The sequence below is a fragment of the Syngnathus typhle genome, linkage group LG7, assembly GCF_033458585.1.
Source record: "Syngnathus typhle isolate RoL2023-S1 ecotype Sweden linkage group LG7, RoL_Styp_1.0, whole genome shotgun sequence".
Classification (NCBI taxonomy): domain Eukaryota; kingdom Metazoa; phylum Chordata; class Actinopteri; order Syngnathiformes; family Syngnathidae; genus Syngnathus; species Syngnathus typhle.
This window is the reverse complement of record NC_083744.1, coordinates 14657595-14677816: the sequence shown is the minus strand read 5'-3', so window position 1 is coordinate 14677816 and position 20222 is coordinate 14657595. Positions and strand designations below refer to the sequence as shown.

General features: G+C 41.8%; 1 protein-coding gene across 1 annotated transcript in view; it reads right to left on the bottom strand.

Moving 5' to 3' along the window:
* plxnb2b (plexin b2b) overlaps positions 1 to 17756 on the bottom strand; it is a 105392-nt gene extending 87636 nt beyond the window's left edge. Inside the window, exon 1 of the mRNA XM_061282448.1 lies at positions 17219 to 17756. The gene's annotated coding sequence lies outside the window, so the exon portion shown is untranslated. The remainder of the gene's footprint in view (positions 1 to 17218) is intronic.
* Between the last annotated feature and the right edge of the window lie 2466 nt (positions 17757 to 20222).

Below are 20222 nucleotides of genomic sequence, written 5' to 3'. Positions count from 1 at the left end.
CATAACAGAGCTTGTGAGTCATGCACACTTAACAAGAGGAGCAGGAGTAACATAAGAGGCCTTTGTGGATTTTAAGGAGTGCAAAATCAACATTGACACTAAGACCAAATTTTAAAAACAAATATTTAACAAGTCATTGAAAACACTCAATGCCTGTGAACGATGCTCGATGCTAACAGGTTGGTATCGGTTTTAAGTGGAGATTTAAAAAAAAATATACCGTAATTTTCGGACTATAAGTCGCACCCGAATATAAGTCGCACCAGCCATAAAATGCCCAAATATATATGTATACAAGTCGCTCCTGAGGAAAGGTCGCCCCCCCCCACCCAAACTATGAAAAAAAACGCGACTTATAGTCCGAAAATTACGGTATATATATATATATATATCACCTATCAAAATGTGGGAGCAAAATATTCAATGCGGGTGCAAGACAATAGGCAAAATGCGATACATCCCAAACTCGGACCTGAGGTGGGCCTCTCGGGTTTCTTGAGATTTCTTTTTTGCATAGGAGAAGGGAGTCTCCTCACCCTCGCCGAGGGGCGAGTGCGTTGGTGACGACATCGCACGCACTCTTTCACGCCACGTAAAATGAAGTCAAGGTGCGGCTTGGAAGACGAGCTGCTGTTTTCAGCGTTTCGTTACACAAAGCCCGCCCGGGGCCGGCTGTTCTGAATGGGCCCGCCCGCGCCAAGACGTCTTTTTGGCGGTTAACGCAAACGCGGCAGGGCATTAAAAGGGTACGAGAAGGAAATTGCTCTAAGAGGCAAGGTCACGCTCCAGTTCCAGCAAGAACAGTGGAGATGTTTGTCATTCTAGAACGAGAAGCATGTCTGGACTGGCTTGAGAACATTCTTGACGTTATCTATGAAAACATTCGGATGAAGGCTGTTTTCTTTTTAACCAATCCTCAGCAACATTTACGTACAGTCGTCTCGTTCGTAACCTTTTCGGGGTTTCTTATTTTAATAACTTCAACGAGATTTAACAATAATGTTTTCATATAGTCAATGTTAAAGGGATTTACCAGACTTTACCATATTTTGACTTTACACAACTTGTACGGATTTTACTGTTGTCATTATTTTAATCGCTGCAACGTTGATGGAATTTATAATATTCTTTTTTTTCTACCATAAACAACCTTTATGAGATCCAGGAAGAGTTTTTGTTGAATTTACGCTACTCATTTTTTATCCTATGTGACTTTTATTGGTATTCAGCGGCGCAATTTCAATGGGAATTAACATATGTTCTAACATTTCAATTTTAAACAGAAAGTACTTTTTGGACATTTCAACTGTTTTTTTTCAATTTACTGTAGACATATTTTAATGCGTGCTACTTCTACCTGCTTCCCAGTAGTCTTATCTTAACCCGTGCAACTTTTAAGAGTTTTTTTTTTTATAGCCTTACTTTCACCGGCGCAACTTTTACTGGACTCAAGATAGGATGACGGTATTTCAACCTGTCTAGTCACAAGCTATACCGGATTTACAGTAGCCTGAGCAACTTTTAATTGGATTTTGGAAGTCTTGTTGTGCTCTCTGAAATTTCTATGGCATTTAAGTGAGTCTTGTTTCAACCTACGCAGACTTTTTGGTCATGGGCGTGAATTATACCAGCAACCAGTTGCGTCACTCACGTGACTATTCAGCCGATTGAACGGCTTATTGAACTCGGCAAATGGACTGATTCGGTGTGTGCAGCGAGGCAAGCAGGCGGCAAGTGTGTTCAGAGTACACACACGACGTCCTGCTTTCAAGCAAACAGAAAAACTAATGAAAAGGCAGTTAAAGCATTTTAGTTGGAAACTATTAAACTATTAAATTGATTATACCGTTTTTTTTTTAGATTACAGGAAATAATGCATCAGCACAAATCTTTTTTTACTTCACCGACCTCTTTAATTTTAATTGAGCGGCCCCGACGCTCAGATGGCATACCCTGATTGATTGTGAATGATGACGATGAAAAAAAATTAATAATTACAAATGAGGGGGCCAGGGGTGGATTATTCATGGAGGAAATATGATTTACAACCAAAAAATATGTCATTATCTACAGCAAGAGACAATAGACACTCGCAATTAGTCAGAATGGTTTGTTGATGTGACATGACTGCAGATACGGGATAAACCATAATTGATATTCTGAACCCATTTTGTTAATTAACGCACCGATTATTCCGCTAAACGGGCCTCGACGGCTAGAGGCACAGCTTTGGCCTTTAACAATAATACAAATAAATAATACAAAAATTAATCACACATCCACAAGCCCAAATCCTTTGAGGCTTTTGGTTTTTAGGGGGTTGCTGGCTGGGCTGCGACGATATGTAAACAAACAGAAAAACAGCAGACAATTCCCAAATTAAGCTTTGTTTGTTCTCGTCACAAAATGTTAAGACTTGGTCGACTGGGATGGGGGGGGGGGGATGATTTGTGATGTCATCGGGGTAAAATGCTCGCTTACAGCACATTAATGACTCACTTAGTGGCTTGCGGTTTATCATAAGTCATATTTTACCGGGCCTCAAACTGGCTTGTGAATTTATTTTTGATGTTGAGGTTGTTGTAATAAAATGCCTGTTGCATTCTTTAGCATAAAAGTGCTAATGCTAAAATGCGAATCACCTTCCTTTCAATGACTGATGTTTGTACTAATACAGGGCAAACAATATTTTATTTACTTTTTTATAAAAAAAAAAATTATTTGATTTAATTTTATTTTTTATTTTATTGAGTTTTTTTTAATTTATTGAGCAATCTTGTGAACCGCATGATGGGAAATCCTGCATGCCCTCCAAAGAAAGAAACTTTTACTTCTCCACAAAGAGTAAAAGTAAACTAACGATTACCACCCACATATCTTTGGATTTGAGCGCCTGTGCCTGCGCATCACAACAAAAGGTGGACGTGTGGCCTGCGGGACGGCTGGGTCAAGGTGGATTTACTGTACATCGGTTGAGGACGGGGCGCTTAATGGAAGTGACAGTCAGCAGATAGCAGCCTTGCTTCCACTCGCAAATCGTTGAGTGTAGAGAAAAGGAAAATAAAATTAAAACGTGCACGCGCACAGGCGCCTTTAACTGATTACGCACTCAAGAGCCAAACATACCAGGAAAGAGGAAGGGGGCGGTGAGGGAGTGAATAGACGAAGAGTGCTGCCAGGGTCGCTTTTTAGATAGCATGCTTATCAGCTAGGAGAGCAGCAAGGGAAACAAAAGTGGACAGTTTTTTTTTTTTTCTCATTTTTTCCAAGGGACAAAATCCCAAAGGCAGACCGAGGGATAACAGGGGGATGAGACTCGTAACCTTCAGGAGCGACTTGTCTTTCCAAGTTAGTCACACAGCAGCACACTTTGCCCTTGGCTCCAAGTCAGCCCGGTTGACGGCGGAGTCCAGAACGCGGAACGCATTCCTGACGAAGCCGCTTGGTGCAGTTTAGCCTCCGACGGAGAAACTCAATGTGGCCTTTGATCGCAAGCCTCGTCTGGGGAAGCTAAAAATGGACCGAGAGGAAGTCGTGTTTGTTGGATTATTCCGCTGTTGTGACGATAATAAATTCCAGAGCATTAGAAGGCCTTTTACACTTTCATCACAGGGGGAAAGACGCGATCAAAAGCCTTTAAGAGCCGGTTCAAGTTTTCAACAACAAGAAAGCCGTGCCCGTTAAAGTTTATTGTCAGTATTTAATCGAATTTTAAACAACCGGGGCTCTATCGTTTATTTATTTGGTGACCAAAAAAAAAAAAGCTGTTTTAAAAGGCATGATTGCCAGACACTAATTGTCTTTGTTTTGCCGCCACAATGGCTCCACCGGGGATGGTAAACAGGATTGTGGCTAAAGTAGGATAGAAAGCGCCAATACGGCCAAATCCGTGCATCTTTGCATTAGTCCTTGACCCCGACAGATGGGACTGGAACCTGCGGTGAGACGGACGGAGGGTTCAGACACAGTTCGAGCCAGCCAGCCAGCCAGCCATCCCTCCTCAGACAGGGCCGCCTGTCCGTCCATGAAGCAAGCCTCCCTCCCTCCTCCTCACGAGCTGCCTGAAAGCCCACCAGAGCTCACTAATCAGCCAAGTTAGCCGCTGACCTCTCCACAGGCTTCATAGCTTTTAATGAGACGGCCGCTTTTGATTGGTCCGCCCGCCCGAAGGGAGAGACGTATCGCACGTAGAGTCGGACAAACATTTCTCGTATTTTGCGTGGGGATGCTTGTTCCCGCCGCGTTTTGGTGTGCGTGTTGTTGTTTTTGTGTGTGAGCGGAAAATAATGAACACCATCGAATCCATGTTGGGTCGAGGCTACGGCGCTTGGATGAGAACACAACAGCGGATGAGAGCGCACAAGGACATGAACTGAGTGAGTCAGTCGGACTACCTTCACAAAATCAGACTGTTGCTACTCAAATGAAGTAATTGAAATAAAAAAATATATATGTATTCATGTATTTCTTTATTTGAAGTCAAATCAAGTTTCTTTATATAGCCCTAAATCGATGAATTATTATTATTTATTTCATTATGTATTTATTCATTTATTTGATAGACTTTTTAAATCATGATTATATTTTTATTATTACTATTATGGTTATTATTTATTTTAAAATATTTATTACATTTCAGGATACCCGTTATCAGGTTCACCGAGTGTAAAAATCTCACTTTTACATTACTGTCCATATAATGTGTACTGTTTGAAAAAAACAAACAAAAAAAAAACAACAAACATAAATCACAGCAGACCACCCAGGAAAAAAGAAAGAATAAAACTCTTTTGCTTTTCATTTTTCCCCTGATCGGTACTAAGAGTTCATCCTGGGTAGAAAAAAAAAGAAAGAAAGAAAAAAACCAGGCCACTCGACGTGCAATCAGTTGAGGTCCCTCTGTATGCATCACCTCAGCCAACTTGATTGATTCAGTGTTTGCTCCATCCTGTCGGCGTGCTGGCGACCGCTCCTGCCCCGCGGAAAAATAATGTGGACTCTGACCGAGTGGGGTTTTTACAACCGGCCCGCCCGGCACAAAGGTATTCTCACAAATAACACAAACGTATGTGAGGTCCGGTTTGCTCGGACGTCTCCGTGGGGTCCTCCTTGATGTCATTTGTTGCTTGATCAATAATTCAATTCTGTTTGTGAGCAAGCATTACTTGAAGCGTTCTCACCTGCTCGCCCCCTCCCCTCCCCGCTCTCTTATCTTCTTCCCGCGGACTGTACGTACGCTTTCCGAAAGGACATGCCCTCCCAATAATGAAGCTTATCTCAGCAACTACAAGGTGTATTTTTATAATGCCGATGTCATTAGGAAGGTAGCGCTGATCAGCGAAAATGTTCCCGAGCCCGGGCGAGAAGAAACGCCACAGTTTGGGCCTTAAAAATGTCGCTGCGTATTAATCCGGATATAATTTTTGTAATACAGACACGTAAGATAACCAACACAGCGGTTTTGACATTTACGGCAAGTTTCAGCAAATCCTGTTTGATGTACTGTAGAACTTTTGAACACTCCAGAAGAAAAACTTCTTCATGTAACTCCATTTTTTCGTCGTTTTCACTTCCTGTAGGAGCAAAGATCAAATTGGCCCGTATGACGCAGAAAGAAAAGAAGAACTGAGCTGGATCTGGACAAACACGGCAGGAAGTTTGATGATGTTTTTGATACGATCTCTGGTTTGAGCAAAAGGGAAGCAGAAGATCCAAAGAGTTGTCTGAACCAACCATGTGGTTCATGTTAACATGACCCGTCATAAGCGGATGGACCATAATATCACACTTCCTCTGATGGCCCGCGCTCAAACAGAAGCAAAACACTCCTGTAATTAATTTGAACGGAATCAGATTCTACCCCGACAACAACTCTCTCTCATAAATACAATATTTTTTAATAATCAAGCTGTTATTTGGTGATTAGCTTTTGCTTTGTTTACAACACACCCACTGAACAGATGTGTTTTTGTTTTTTTGCTTTTCCTGGCGCGCCACTCTCAGGGGTGGTTAATATTTTGTTTCCAACTCTGAAGGTGGAGATGCATACGAGGACCCAGCGGGACAGTTGACGCGAGTTCGTCTTTTCCCATGACTTGTCGAGAAGGCAAACTCCACATGACTAATTAAAGAGGCAGAAGCTCAAGAAGGCACCGTGACACCTCGCCGGTAGGCAGGACGTCGTGCTTGTCGTCGCGAGTGAGACAAAGCAGAGCCTGGGTAAAAATAAATACAAGTGAGGAGGAGAAGGCGCTGTCAGTGGCAGAAAAATGTTAATGGAGGTCAAGGATGGTGGATAAATGGTTCCTCTGGCCTTGCTGGAGCACCAATGAACAAGCGGCGTGGCCTCTGGTGCACCACTTTGCTTTGTCTAATTGAAAACTGGACCGGGAATCTCGGGGGTAACTTTGGATATATTTTACGACTGATAAAGATAATATCGCCAGACGATAATTACGCAACCCACTGGTGTTCCCTAATTAAATGGTCTGTTCCCCTCTAATGTAGCATATTTACAGCCTATTTAATAGTCAGCGCTAGCTGAATTTTCGAAGCCCAATCAAGATTTGACGTGAATCCTAAAGCGCTGCTTCTTACACATTTTAAAATTATCTAAATATTTGAAAAAAAACAAAATGACTGACTTAGCTGCCAATCAATGGCAGAACTCCCATGAAACCACTCTGTAACGTAACCTTCACTATGTTCTGATTCTTCATCCCAATACAATCCAACTTTATTTATACAGCTCATTTTACAACAGCTGCAGCTTTAACAAAGCGCTTCACATCTCGCCATGGGAAAAGCACCACGACAGCAAATACATCAAAAACAGCAAAGGCTCTAAAATAGAGCCCTGTGGAACACCATACGGCAAACAAGCTAGGAGAACACTGTCAATTTGTCACGTAGCAGTAAAACGTGAAGTAACACAAAAATAAAGTTGAACAAAAGTAACATTCATGTTATATTAAAAACTACTTTTAATTAACCGGACTTTGAACAGCAACCATTGGACGTGTCGGACTGCACTCTAATGAGGCAATACATCGTTGATATTCCACCCCCGCGCAAGTGACACATTTTCCTTATCTTGACAAACATTGCAGAAAGCTAGACAAGCTCAAATAAAAAAGACATTGCTAATAAGCTTCTCTAACCTTGAACAGCAGCGAGCATACTCGAGCTAATTCCTGTAATTACAAAGACCTCGCTTCCACTGACAGATCGATGACGTGCGATGGCCTCAGACGGGATGTAGAACATTGGAAGCGAGAACAGACGTAAGAAAGAAGACCACCGCACGAAGAGCGAACACACCCCTGGTAACATGCAAATATAATACTTTAGTATCGCGACGAAGGATGTGTTCACTTTCTAGATGGAGCGTAAAAGAGGAATCCCAGGAGACGCTTCCTCAAGGGCCATAAATAAACCGTGGTTGTCTGCATGATCATCACGTGTGTAGCGCAGTGTATAACGAGAAGGGAAGGACGTGGTGAAAAATGTCTGGGCGATGTGCGGACGCCAGCAAAATGGAGCTTAAAAAGAACTTTTTTCTTTCACTTTTGAAGTCGCGAAGGGCTAGCTTTGAAGCGGGCCCAGATGAGTCAGTGAGGAATAAAGCGTCATCAAGGCCCAGGCAAGAGGAGAGTGAAGCTGGGGGGGGAAAGAAACGCAGACTCCCAAGACAGAGTTATGATGACACCTCGGCGGATTTACATTTCAGAAGATGCGTAGGCGCCACGGGCAACACCGGGATTAATATCCATGTAGGCGAGAACAACTCAAGAGTGAAGCTACAAACGGACCGATTTTTTTTTTTTGGTCAAAGACGCCAACTATGAGGAAAAAATGAATGTATTGTCAATTAAGTGAAATCGGTTTTAAAAATGTCCATTAAATAGTAGAAGTAAAAAAATGTAAATATAATCAATAATTACTAAATAATATATGCTTGTCAATTCAAAATAATCTCCTGCTTTAGAAAAGCAAAAAGAAGAAATGTTGGATAGCATGTTTTTTTAAAACCCGATTCATCAATTGAAAAAAAAAATCGAATTGAAAAAATATTTGGTAGATTAATCCATTTTCAAAATGACTTAACGAGCAGGTCCAAAAATTGAAAAATGTCTAGTTAATCCATGTGTTAAGCATTAGAATCGGCATCGGACGATCCCACTCATGGATGATCGCATTGGAATCGTCACCATAAACAGCTAATCGGAACACCCGTATAATTATGTTGTTTTCCGGAAGAAAAAAAAACTGTATTTCCAAATTCACATTTAATGGCTTTACTGCTGTTCTCAGCGTTCCTTAGATTTTTGTACGAGCTGTTTTTACATAATCCATCTCAAACACAAATAGTGCAGCAATGAAAACATGACCTCCTTGCCTTCGCTAACAAACAGTGAGCAAGCCAAAGCATAAATTGTCTTGAACCTCATCATATTTGCCACCGAGGCCTTTTCTTCTTCCCCAGTGTACTGCTTGTTTTGCTTTCCGTTGACTTATCACCTTCCCCGCCGAGACTGGCCGCTGCCCTCGGCCCTTAATTTCCCCCGCGAGGATCGATAAGCGCCGCCGCCCTTTACCCAACTCAAATATTAGCGACCGTATTTGTCAGCCGTGGTCGCTAGCAAATGTCACCTTCTAAGGTGCGCGCGGTAGCTCTTCGCAAAAGTTCCCGGCGTCCTCTGTAAAATGCTCTGGCAGTTTGCAGATGAGTAACGGAGCCGTTGACATTTAATGAGATTCTCGCTAACTTCAGCAATTGCTATATGAACACATTTTAATAAGTCCCTCTTGGATGACGGCTGACCGGAAGGCCACCCACATTCCGCTCATTTAACAGCGACGAGAGGAATACAGATGATGACTTGAAAAAAAAAAAAATCATTTTGGTATTATCATTTGATTGCTGGCAGCAATAAAGGCGGACAGCCTTATCTGCATATGATAATATCCCAGCGTGATAACAATAATATTAGCAGAGACTTGTAGACACTCATCTCGTTGCCCGTTTGTGTGGTTCATCCCGCGTTAGATTCAATTTCATTCAAATCACCGGGAGGTTTGAGTCTTAAATGCTAACCCTGAAAGCTCCGAGTATGAAGAACAATCTAAAAGGCGTTTTGCACCATGGTAACGCTTCCTTCCACCTTTAGAGTTAAGGCTGCAATTAAACCTCCAACTGTGCTTCTATTGTAACATCATTTCAAAAATACAATTTAACCTTCAAATTGAACGGACGGGATTGTGGACAGAATGCATCGGTTGAGCAGTGACTAAAAGGGTTGGAATTTGCGACCAGGCTATTTCTTGGTCTGTGTCATCAAGTATTTTGTTGATTTGTGTTAACATTGACATCAGCACAATGTGTTCATGTCGTCGGTTCTGGATCAGCCGCGTCCCTCATAAGGATTTATTAATCGATCCAGAAATGTTAGACTAATTTATTAAATTATTTTATGTTTAAATATTTCTTTATTATGAAATTATTTTCATTAAACATTATGAAATATTACATTAAATATTTTTTATTTATTTAAATGTATTAAATATGTTATTGTTGTTACAAGAAATGTAAAAAAAAAAAGATTTTGTGCGGAGGTAAATTTTAAATTAAATTATAAAATAAATTATTTTATGTTTAAATATTTCTTTATTATGAAATTATTTTCATTAAATATTATGAAATATTACATTAAATATTTTTTATTTATTTAAATGTATTAAATATGTTATTGTAGTTACAAGAAATGTAAAAAAAAAAAATATTGTGCGGAGGTAAGTTTTCAAATGAAAAATAATTTAATTAGAACATGAAGGAATTTATGGAGTCACGCTGTCCATTTTATTCACAGAAAATTACAAGTAGTTCCCCTGAAAAATATTTATTTTCACTGTATTGCAAAATTGTGACACCTTTGCGAACTGTTGCATGACTATTTTTTTTTTCCCGCATTGTCATGAGTGATGCAGCTTGACAACAAACAAGCCCAAAAAAAACCCACGAGGATGATACGGGAGTTATTTTTAGTAGCTGAATAAAATATAAAGAGCAAGTGCTTTGGAGTCACTCCAAGTGACAAGACGGGCATACGTTTGACTCTCAAAAGGACTCCTTTGTAACCTCCATTAATTATAGTCTCCATTAATTCATGAAAACTTTCCATCAAGAAATGATTTAGCACCATTCTGATATTTCAAATATTTGTTGGCCAGCAACAATGGGGCAAGAGAAATATGTGTCAGGTGTTGGACTACAAATGACTCAAGCCCCTCCCACTCAGCGTTTATGCTAAATTAGAGCTGACACAATTTCTCTCCGTGTTTTTTTCACACAAAATGTCTTGGATTACTGTACTGTTAAAAAAAAATTGCGATTTTACAGAACTGGAAAAAAGAAGTTTGACATTTTTTTTTATAGATTTCCTTAGATAAGCAAATAAAATAAGCTGTAAACATGCACCTCCATATTTTTGGATACGTAGCATCAGGGGACACATCTGGAGGAGGCAAGCTCAAGTGTTTTCTTCAAGAGGCCATCTGTTCTTAAAACGCTTGCGTGGTGCCACAATCTGCAAGTAAAGGACTCCCCGTGTTCCATGTGCTGCTTTATCTCCTCTATAAAAGTTTCACATGAGCTTATCTCTCAGCCTTCGCCATAGTACCTTGTGGCCCCACTTTTTTTTTTTTGCTCCCCCAGGTTGCTGTGACCTTCATCCAGCTGTTGCCGGAGCAGCGACTCCTCATGCATCTGTCATCCACCAGTCCTGGCTGACGCTCACACTCTGTACTTTATAATTAATCGCCCAGCGTGCATGGAAAGAAAAAAGGGGAAAAGCAAGGTGGGGGGGGGGGGGGGGGGGCGACACTCGACAGCAACTATCCTATTAACATGAACCAGCTGGATGTCTTATTAGCTGTAAAGCTAGGGTGATAATTAAAAATGATCTGGGCTGGACTAAATTGGTCAGTTTGGGGATTAACTATGAAAAGACTGATAAGGATGAAAAATGAATTGAGACCATCGGTGCCAGAGCGAGAACGTACCGGCAAGGAAATCAAATTTCCCACTGAGATCAATTATATTTGGGTTCATTTCAAGTCAGATTCTAAACTGTCGCCAGCATGAAATATTTGCAGGGAACTGTGCGCATCGCTCGATTAAAATACGATGGTGTCGGTTCGATTTCGAGGATTACGATTAGTTTGGATATAGTACGGCTTATTTTGAAAGGGTTCAATTTAATAATTATTTTCTTGTATAACAACAAAAATCTTATCATTTTTTTCTTTAGGGTTAAAGGTCAGACTAGAACGAAATGAAGTGTTAATGTAAAACATGAGACAACACTCGACCTTTTGATGAAAAGCAGATGGAAACGAGCCAGTTGTGGCAAAGACAAGCTTTAGTCAATTCTTCTTGTCATGCATCACAAACAGACATGCACAACACCAGATCCATCTGAGAGGTCTATCAACTCAAGGATTTATCAAAAAAAAAAAAAAAAGAATAATGACGCTTGCCAAAAGAAGAAGCAATACTTGACGACTGGAGACCGACCATCGCAAATTGAGTACACAGGTCCATTCACACATCATTTCTGAAAGGTCAGCCTCTCATAAACTACGGAAAGAAAATCTTGTTCTAATTTGTTTTCAAAAATGGTTATGTGTCAACGGCTGGCTGCTAAAAGCGGACAAGCCTCGCCCCCACCCTCGTGAATCCGGGGTCAACGACCTTAGAGCTACTTCTTGGGCAAGGGACTGATTAATGCGTTAATTGAAATGGACTTATGAAATCACAAATTTGCTCAAAGGTTAATGATTTCACCTAATAATTATTTATTATCTAAAAAGAGCTGTATCCTGCTGTTTTAAGCTTTTAACGGTTAATTATAGCCATGTAGCCTATTTGATTGCTATTTATTACCTTTGGAACAATCATGTGCAACTTGAGCATATGGCAGAAAATACTAGAAACATTTTCAATTCTATTTGATGTCTCGAAATCCGCCGCATGTCAAGTTACACGCACAGCTGCTCTGGAAAATTGGTCATATGGTTTGTCTGCAGGGGGTGGTACGAGGGGGGCGGCTCCTCACATTATGATGTCACAAAGTGAAGACCCGGTCGTTTTCTTGGATGGGGCGGAGCTGCTGCTTAGAGAGGAGGAAGGAACAGGAATGCTTCAAAATGAGTGGATAGAGGACCAATACAGAATCAAAAAATGAAAATAAAATCCATTAAAGCTCAATATAATGGCCATTAATAATTAATTAGCTTGAGCCTCAGTCGACTTGAAAGGCACAATAGTGACGGTAGGAGCAATGTAACAGCACACTGTCGCATCTAGCACAGGCATACGACATTTACACCGAAAGGGAACCTTGACTCATCCTCAATATGTTCAGCCCTCAGAACAGCGGGGTGTACCTAACCCCCCCCCCCAAGCGTGATGCGATTGATCTGCTGTTAAGTGATAACTTCCCTCTGGAGTGTTTGAAAGGGTTTGATGGCAATCTATCCTTAATTCACTTATCAAAAGCAACACGATAACAAAAAAAAATAAATACATTAGCACACTGATTTTCTTGCCAGCGCAAACAAAAAAGAAAGCGACTTCTGGATCCGAGTCAAGGCGACGCCACCTCGGCCCACCCTGTGTCATCGCTGCAATTCAATAGGCGTGAAAATGTGCCAGGCTTATGAGCAGGTGGGCTTGAAAAAGAAAAGTGTGTCAGTTCAGTTGCCATGAGCACAGACGTCTGTAAAGCACCGGCGTGGAGTCAACGCGGCCATGAGGCTGCTGACAGACAACCACAGCTCTCAATATCAACAGTTAGCGGAAGTTCCCATGATAAGCATTTTCCGCCGCCCTCAAAAAAGTTCATGGCACTTTGTTTTAGCACTGCAGAAGAAGCTTTTAGACAGCAAAGTCTCACAAAGTTTTACTTATCCTCGCATTAAAAGAGAAAGTCAACATTTTTCATGACAATGTAATCACACGAGTCTAAACACTGATTTATATTTCATTTGTAGAACCTGATTTAAGCAGTAAAATCCAGTTTTATCACACAGTTGCTAACTTCTTTTCTGAATTTGGTCATATGACGTCCGCAAGCTTAGCCGTGATTTGTTGTGATGTCATTTTCAGTCGACAGCAAATTCCAAAATGGCTGCCCCAACACTCAAAAAATAGCAAACGAGCGTGACTTCTTATCTTGTATCCATGTCAGGGGGCTGCCATTTTGCAACTTGCTGTCGACTGAAAATGACATCACAGTTGCCAGCTCTGCGGCAAAATGGCCGCCTACTGAGATCGATAAAAATTGCCGTACTTTGCTGCTTAACTCATATCAACATATTATTGTCAAGAAAATTTCAGAGTTGACTTTCAGCATTCTTGAGCCGTTTGGCTTTGTCTTCACAACATTTACTGCATTTCTCGAAAAACCAAGGACCACGGGAAATGCAGCATGAAAATTTGTGAAACATACAGTCGACTGCTTGAGGTAAAAGCAAAATGAAAAGTACAACTCGGCCGTAATGATGATTGTGTTTGGAAGCCTGCGGACAGAATTCTTTAAACTGCACTGGCGTTTGTGCTAGCCATTGCCGGGGCAGTTTAAACAACAAGGAAAAATCCTTTTGGCCAAGACAACACTGTTTCGGAGCCTAGAAACACAAACCTAAAAGGAACACTATTATAGTTTCCACGTAGATACAGAAAGTGGTCGTCTTCGCAACAAAAACAACAATAGTGGACCACAGGGCTTGTTGAGTTTCATAACGCTTTGGCGGCAAAGTGTTATTTAAATGTGTAAACGGGCAGCCACGGCAACCACATCACTCACACACGTCGAATTCTAAAGCCACATGAACCAAAGAAGGGTTTTCTATATACATAAATTAGCATAGCCATTTTTTTACACAGGCAAATATTAGCCATGCAACATGAGTTATCGTATTTTCCCGACTTTAAGCTAACAAATATTAGCCATGCAAGCTAACATGAGTTATCGTACTTTCCCAACTTTAAGCTAACTACTTTGACACTGTGTAATTAATCCAAAGTGGCTAACGTATGTGGACATTTATTTTATGGCTAAATGTTGCTGTTTTTATCAAATACTTTTTGTAATCCAAAAATACAATATTTTAAGTGAAGAAAAATGACAGGCGAAATCTGGGTATGCCACGGAGGCGGAACCAACCACCGTTGTCAACAATCGTTTGTGACAAATATTGTGTATGCATGCAAAATATTAATAATAGCATCATTTGGTGCTACTTGAAGTGGAGCAGCGGACGCCGGCGGCAAACTGCGTTGGTCCACGAGAGTTGAGGGAGTAAGCATAATAGTTAACGCGATCACACCTCCGAGGCTAGTCCAACTTTATCTTTTATCTGAAGAGAATGGAGAAGGGCGGGGAGAGGCAGGGCGGGGGGTGCGAAAGTGCTGAGTGGAAAGGGTGTCAAGGGTTAGCTGTGTGAAGTGCAAACAATGCCGCACTGGAACAAGGCGCTAAGATAAGAAAGTTTGGAAGGAGGACAAAAGGGGGCGGGGGGGGCATGTGGTGCAGTCAAATCCAAGGACAAGGGTCCATGCAGAAGAAGATATGATCAAAAATCCAACTCAGCGTGACGTCGCCTCATCGTCAGCTAATCCTCAAACGTGAAAGGACAAACCGAGATCTAATCTGGAGGAAATCTCTATTCCCCAGATTCCTCCGGCGGCCATTTAATGCCAAACCAAAAGGACCTTGGTGCTTCAGTCCAGCGGCGGAGGATTGCAAATGGGCCTTTTATTCAAGCGTGCCACGCCCCCTTTTATGAGCACTCGCTTATAAAATGTATGCTTGAGTAGGAAAATGTTGGTCAAATAGCTTCCAAGCATCTAACAGTCGTGGCTTTAAGTGAAAGTCGGTTTATGTTGACATGATGATAGTGATTTAGGTCACATCCTGCTTTCCTGTTATGGTGGGAGCGAGGGGGAAGATTATCTTGTAATTCCAAATGAGCTACTTGCCATGAACCAATCGCGTAAACACTAATCATGCATCGGCTTGTTTTCTGACGTTTTTTTTTTTCTTCTATTTGTAGGCTTGAGGTTGCTTGTTGCTCGTGAGGATTATGTTATTTGGTTTTTTTTTTTTTCTTTCAGTCATCCAAAGCAAAACATGAAAAAAACTTGGTTCAAATTGACCTAGGAAATATTCTCTCAGATAAAAATGTGAGGCCAGAGAACACGTTTTGAAGTACGAGGGGAAAAAAAGACAATAAGCACATTAAAGAGCTTAAGAACAGAGTTCACAATTTGCTTCTCTGCTAGTCAGACTGAAAATAGTCTGAGTGGATTTAACCAGACTTCCATTTCCAGAACTCGTGGTCTACTGCTGAAAAACAGACTGTCATGCTTGCCTTGCTCATCTGGTTCATAACAAACAGGGCACACGTGGTTCCCCTCTCCTTTAGGGATTGCTTAAGCGTGTCTTCTCTAGGCTACGATGAAGAAGAGCGCTGTGCTTTGCCGGGTAGCGGGGGGGGGGGGGGGGGAGAAAAAAAATAACATTTATCAGCGCTCCCCTCGCCACCGATAAGGAGTCTCTATTTATTCAGAGAGGACCAGATAAAAGCTGAATGAAGCATTTGTCGCGGCGACGGCAGGGGAGAGGGTGAGGTAACTTGCGTGCGTCCATGTGAGCAGATGGCCTCGACTGAGAGAGCATCCGTACTCCGGCAGCCCCCCCTCCAGCGAGAAACAGCGGCCCTCTTTCCTGCTTCCCCTAACCCCCGACAGTCATAATCCGGGCCCTCTGCGAGACTGTTTGTATAATGTTATTTAAAGGGAAATAATCCCCAGGGGGAAGGGGAAAGAGGTGTGCGCTAGGCCTCCAGGGGGCGCTATGACGGCCGGAATAAAGGGACACTTTAGAGAGAGAAGTAGTCAGAACAGAGGTCTGTTTTAATGGAGGAGACACTCGCGGATAGAACCATGCAGGGAAGACACGCTGAATAGATCTTCATTATTTGCTCAACAGACAAGAAAGGAGGAAGAAAACAAACTCAGACAACGCTCAACAAGCTGTCCACAGGGAAAAACACAAGAACTGTCTGGACATGTTGCGACGACCATAATGTCATTCTTCCCTTATGGCTACTTACTGCTCTTGAGTGTTGTTGCTGGTTTTTTTGGAGATAACGTAATTTGATTATTTGTTATTTTCTTTGGCGTACATGTTCAATGTCAATCAGGAGTAATGTCTCGGGAGTAAATTAAAGGTTGTGAAGATGAAAATAGCCAATTGGAGTACACGTTGCCCATTTGATTGTAGTATTTATTAAATAATTAAATAATGAATGAATAGATTGCATCAGTAAGGGCATCTGATGTAAAAATTGCGGCCAAACGAATCATGTGAGTGACTTTTTGAGGTCGGAGCCCCTCATGAGACAAGCTGGAAGTTTTCTGTTTGTTGTACCTCGAAAAAAAAAACCAGACCGGATTTAAAGACCGTAGTAATCCAACAAGTGGTACGTTCTAAAGTCATTTTACAATATCTGTTATGACATGAGCCATTCAGATGAAAAATGATAAAGTCCACGTGGATTACAAGAGCATTACATGGTGATTGCACGTTAAATCGATTGAGTGACAGCTTTAATATCCATCCATTCATTTTCTATCCCGTTTATCCAAACTAGTCATGCATGAACTAGAGTTTATTACTCTACCGGAGAGGTTCACCCTGGACTGGTCACCCGTCAATAATCGTAGCATAACAACACTTTTTGACAAATAACCTAACGTGCATGTTTTGGGAAGGTTGGAGGAAAAACTGCACCAACAATGAGACGAACCAGAGCACGACATCGTGCTGCCTGACATTACTTTGTCACGCCCGGGCATGTTTAGCCATACATTGTACCAGACGTCATCCCAATGACTCAAAAACAATCTTGACCTAGGAACTAGTATGACCTTTTTGGCTCCTGAGCCTAAACGTGGGAAAGACTTAATGACATCCCCCCCAGTTGTAGTGATCCATTTTTACACACGTCTCATGACGCATGGGGACAATGCAATCCTTGTGAAATGGAATAACAACTCATTGTGTTATCAGCATGAAAACTTACGGTGAAATACTCTAAAAACACCCACCCCCCTTCAAAAATAAAGAAATAAATAAAAATAAAAACTCACCTCGGAGACGGGAAGAAGGTTCCGCGCTCCAAAAGCGATCCAAAAAAAAAAAAAAGTCCACAAGTCTCTTCACATGTTCCTCCTCGTTGTGGGCTTCTGCAAAAAAGGCACTAATTCCTTTACAAAGAAAGAATCGAAAAATGCAAGCGACTAGGAAGGAGAATGACGGAGGGAGAAAAGTCGCTCGCGTGTTTGGACTAGCGATTGCAGGGAATGTTCCTTCCTTCCACGCCCAGGTACCGAGTCACATGATCCCGTCCAGGTGTGCTTCCTGGAACCGCGACACACCTGTGGGAGTCGCTGACTCGCCCGCGGAGATGCGGTAGAAGAGGAGCGGGGTGACGGTGGCTCGCCAGCGGCTCCGGGAATGACCGAGATCCGGTGAGACCGCTGCTGCCGCCGCTGCTGCTGCTGCTCCACGCGAGTCGCAGCCGGCAGAAAATGATAAGGATGAGGAGGATGAGGAGGAGGAGTGGCGAGCGGGAAGGGAGAAACTCGACTGTGAGTTGGGGTTGACTTGTCTCTTTGACTCTCTGGAATGTTTTGTGCGGGCGGTGGGAGAGAAGGAGGGGAGAAGAGCAATGGCCCAACCAGCGAGAAGTCCAGGCGAAGGGAGGCGGTTCCTGCATGACATAACAGTCGGGTCCTTGATTTGCGAGATCAAGTCGCCCTGGAGATGCGCTCGTAACTCAAAAGACTGGAATCTAAATCCTATTTTCCCTCTGAAATGAATGCAATCAGTCTCATTCAGACCGCCCAATACACACCAATCTTTTTATGTAATGTGTTTAATTAGAAAATTATAGTTATTATAATATTGTGTTATTAAAAAAATAAACAGGTTGTGCCTCATGAATCCTGCTTGAATGCCCATTAAAATGCACAGACAGTGTCTTTGAAACTCAGTAAGCTGCAGGAATATGTTTCAAAGTGCAGAATTTATTTGATATGTAGTATGGACCTTGGGAGAAAAAAAAGGTTCCTATTCTGTATTACAATACAGGTGTGTGTATATTTACTTGCGTCAAATATTAAAACACCACTGCACTCCATTTTTTGTTTTACAAACCCAACTGTGAACTGACACAATTTTATTTATGATTTTTTGATGCCTCAGTTACGCAGATAAACCCTTGACAACAGATATTTTTAAACCCAGTGAATCACAAACGTGCCTGGCTTTCTTGTATTATGTATTCATGTCTTTTTGATTTGAATTTGGCATCATTTAAATATTGCATATTATTTTTTTGTGACAGTTTGAGAATGCTATAGCTGCTAGGAGATACCAGATATCCTTTTGGGATCAATAAAGTATCCACACACTCTACTGTGCTGCAGTATTTCAGATTCTTTCATGCAATGATTTGAAAAGCGAGTCAGAGGAGTCAAGCAAAAATGAATCTACTTTATGACCTTGCATCCAATATCATATAACGGGGTAAGTTTTGTATCTTCTGCTGGGACTCTGTGACTTGATGTCACTTCTGTGAGTGATTTATAGGCATGCAAACAAGGCTGCCAGTTTGGGAAGCCGCTCCGCGTCTGCACGGGGTGGACCGGCGACGTCGTGAGTCACACAAGGGCTGCTGAGGGCTGACAGAGGCACAAAGCTGGCAGAGATTCACGTGGCAAGATGGGGGGGGAGATGGCCTTCACAGTTCCTCACTTTGACTGATGAGCTCCAGGAGAATGTAGGCCAAGCCAGACAAGTGTCAGGCGAGCGGACACCTCGAGTCGCACACCCTCCCCATCCAAAATCACAAACAGGAGAAATGTCTGAATGTGTTTGTGTGAAGAGTAATGAGGTTACTTCCTCTTGGCAGTGCTGGCCCAGAGGGATGTCGCTAACCAAGAAAGGCTAAGTGGAAACAAAAACTCAGGTTTACCTGAAGATGAGCGGAAAAAATGGTCTTAGCAAAAATAATTCTCTTGATTATAATTAGTCCCTTAGACATTGAGTCCTTGGAGTCTCGATTGCCTTCACTCAATGAAAACATGAATATTCAGTTCATTTAAGACTTTCAAGTCCCTTCAATGTTCGGTTGATTGAGGACTCAGGGTTGAGTTTACAAAAAGATTCATTAGAGACTCAAGTGTCTTCAATGTCCATGAAAATGCGTACGCTTGGGTGATAGAAGATACTCAAGTGCTGTCAATGTTTACTAAATCTAGTCTGTTATCTTCATTGAAGTCTCTCATGAAGAAAAAACACGCAGTGAAGAAAAGCAGTTGAGAAAATGACTGGATATGGATGCTGGGATTCATTTAAGCCTCTCAGTAGTCTTCAGTTTTCAACATGTCGTCTCTTATTTTCAAAAACAAAAATGTTCTGCTCATCAACTGATTCTGATATGTCTTCAAAAAAGATGTTGGGTTCACCAAAGGCTATTAAATGGGAATGTGACCACATATTGATCGCTGCTGTGCCTTCCCTTTATGTGACACACATTGAGATGATGTGTTATCACGCCCCTGGTGTCAAGCGGTGCCATTTGTCACGGGGTGAGTGAATTAGAAAACATCTGACTATCAACACACACTACAGGACCTCATTTATGACTCAGCAACTCTGTTGTCCGCTGTGATGTAGTGGGACCAGTCAAATTCAAGGTTCGGCCAGGAGATCGGTTGCCATGGCTTTATACTGCCCCCTTGTGGGCGCAGCCTGTAGGTTCCTTGTCACTAACGCCGTAAAAGTTGATTTGATGGCATTTTATTAAACTTGAGGGTGTTTGAAAGGTTTCCTCTCTTCCAAGACATCCGATCCAAATGATCAGGTTCATTATCGGGATCCTGCCGAGCTTGCTGATGAGCTTAGTCTTCAGTGAATCAATTATAGTTGGAAGACACATCCAAATTGTTTTCAGGAAAATTAAATGTTCAATCAATAAAGGGCTTTATTTTGGTCAATGTTTACAAAAACGGACTCAATGGAATTGGTTGAATGTGTCATTCCATTGATTGGCAAGCGTTGGATGGATGGATGGATGGATGGATGGAT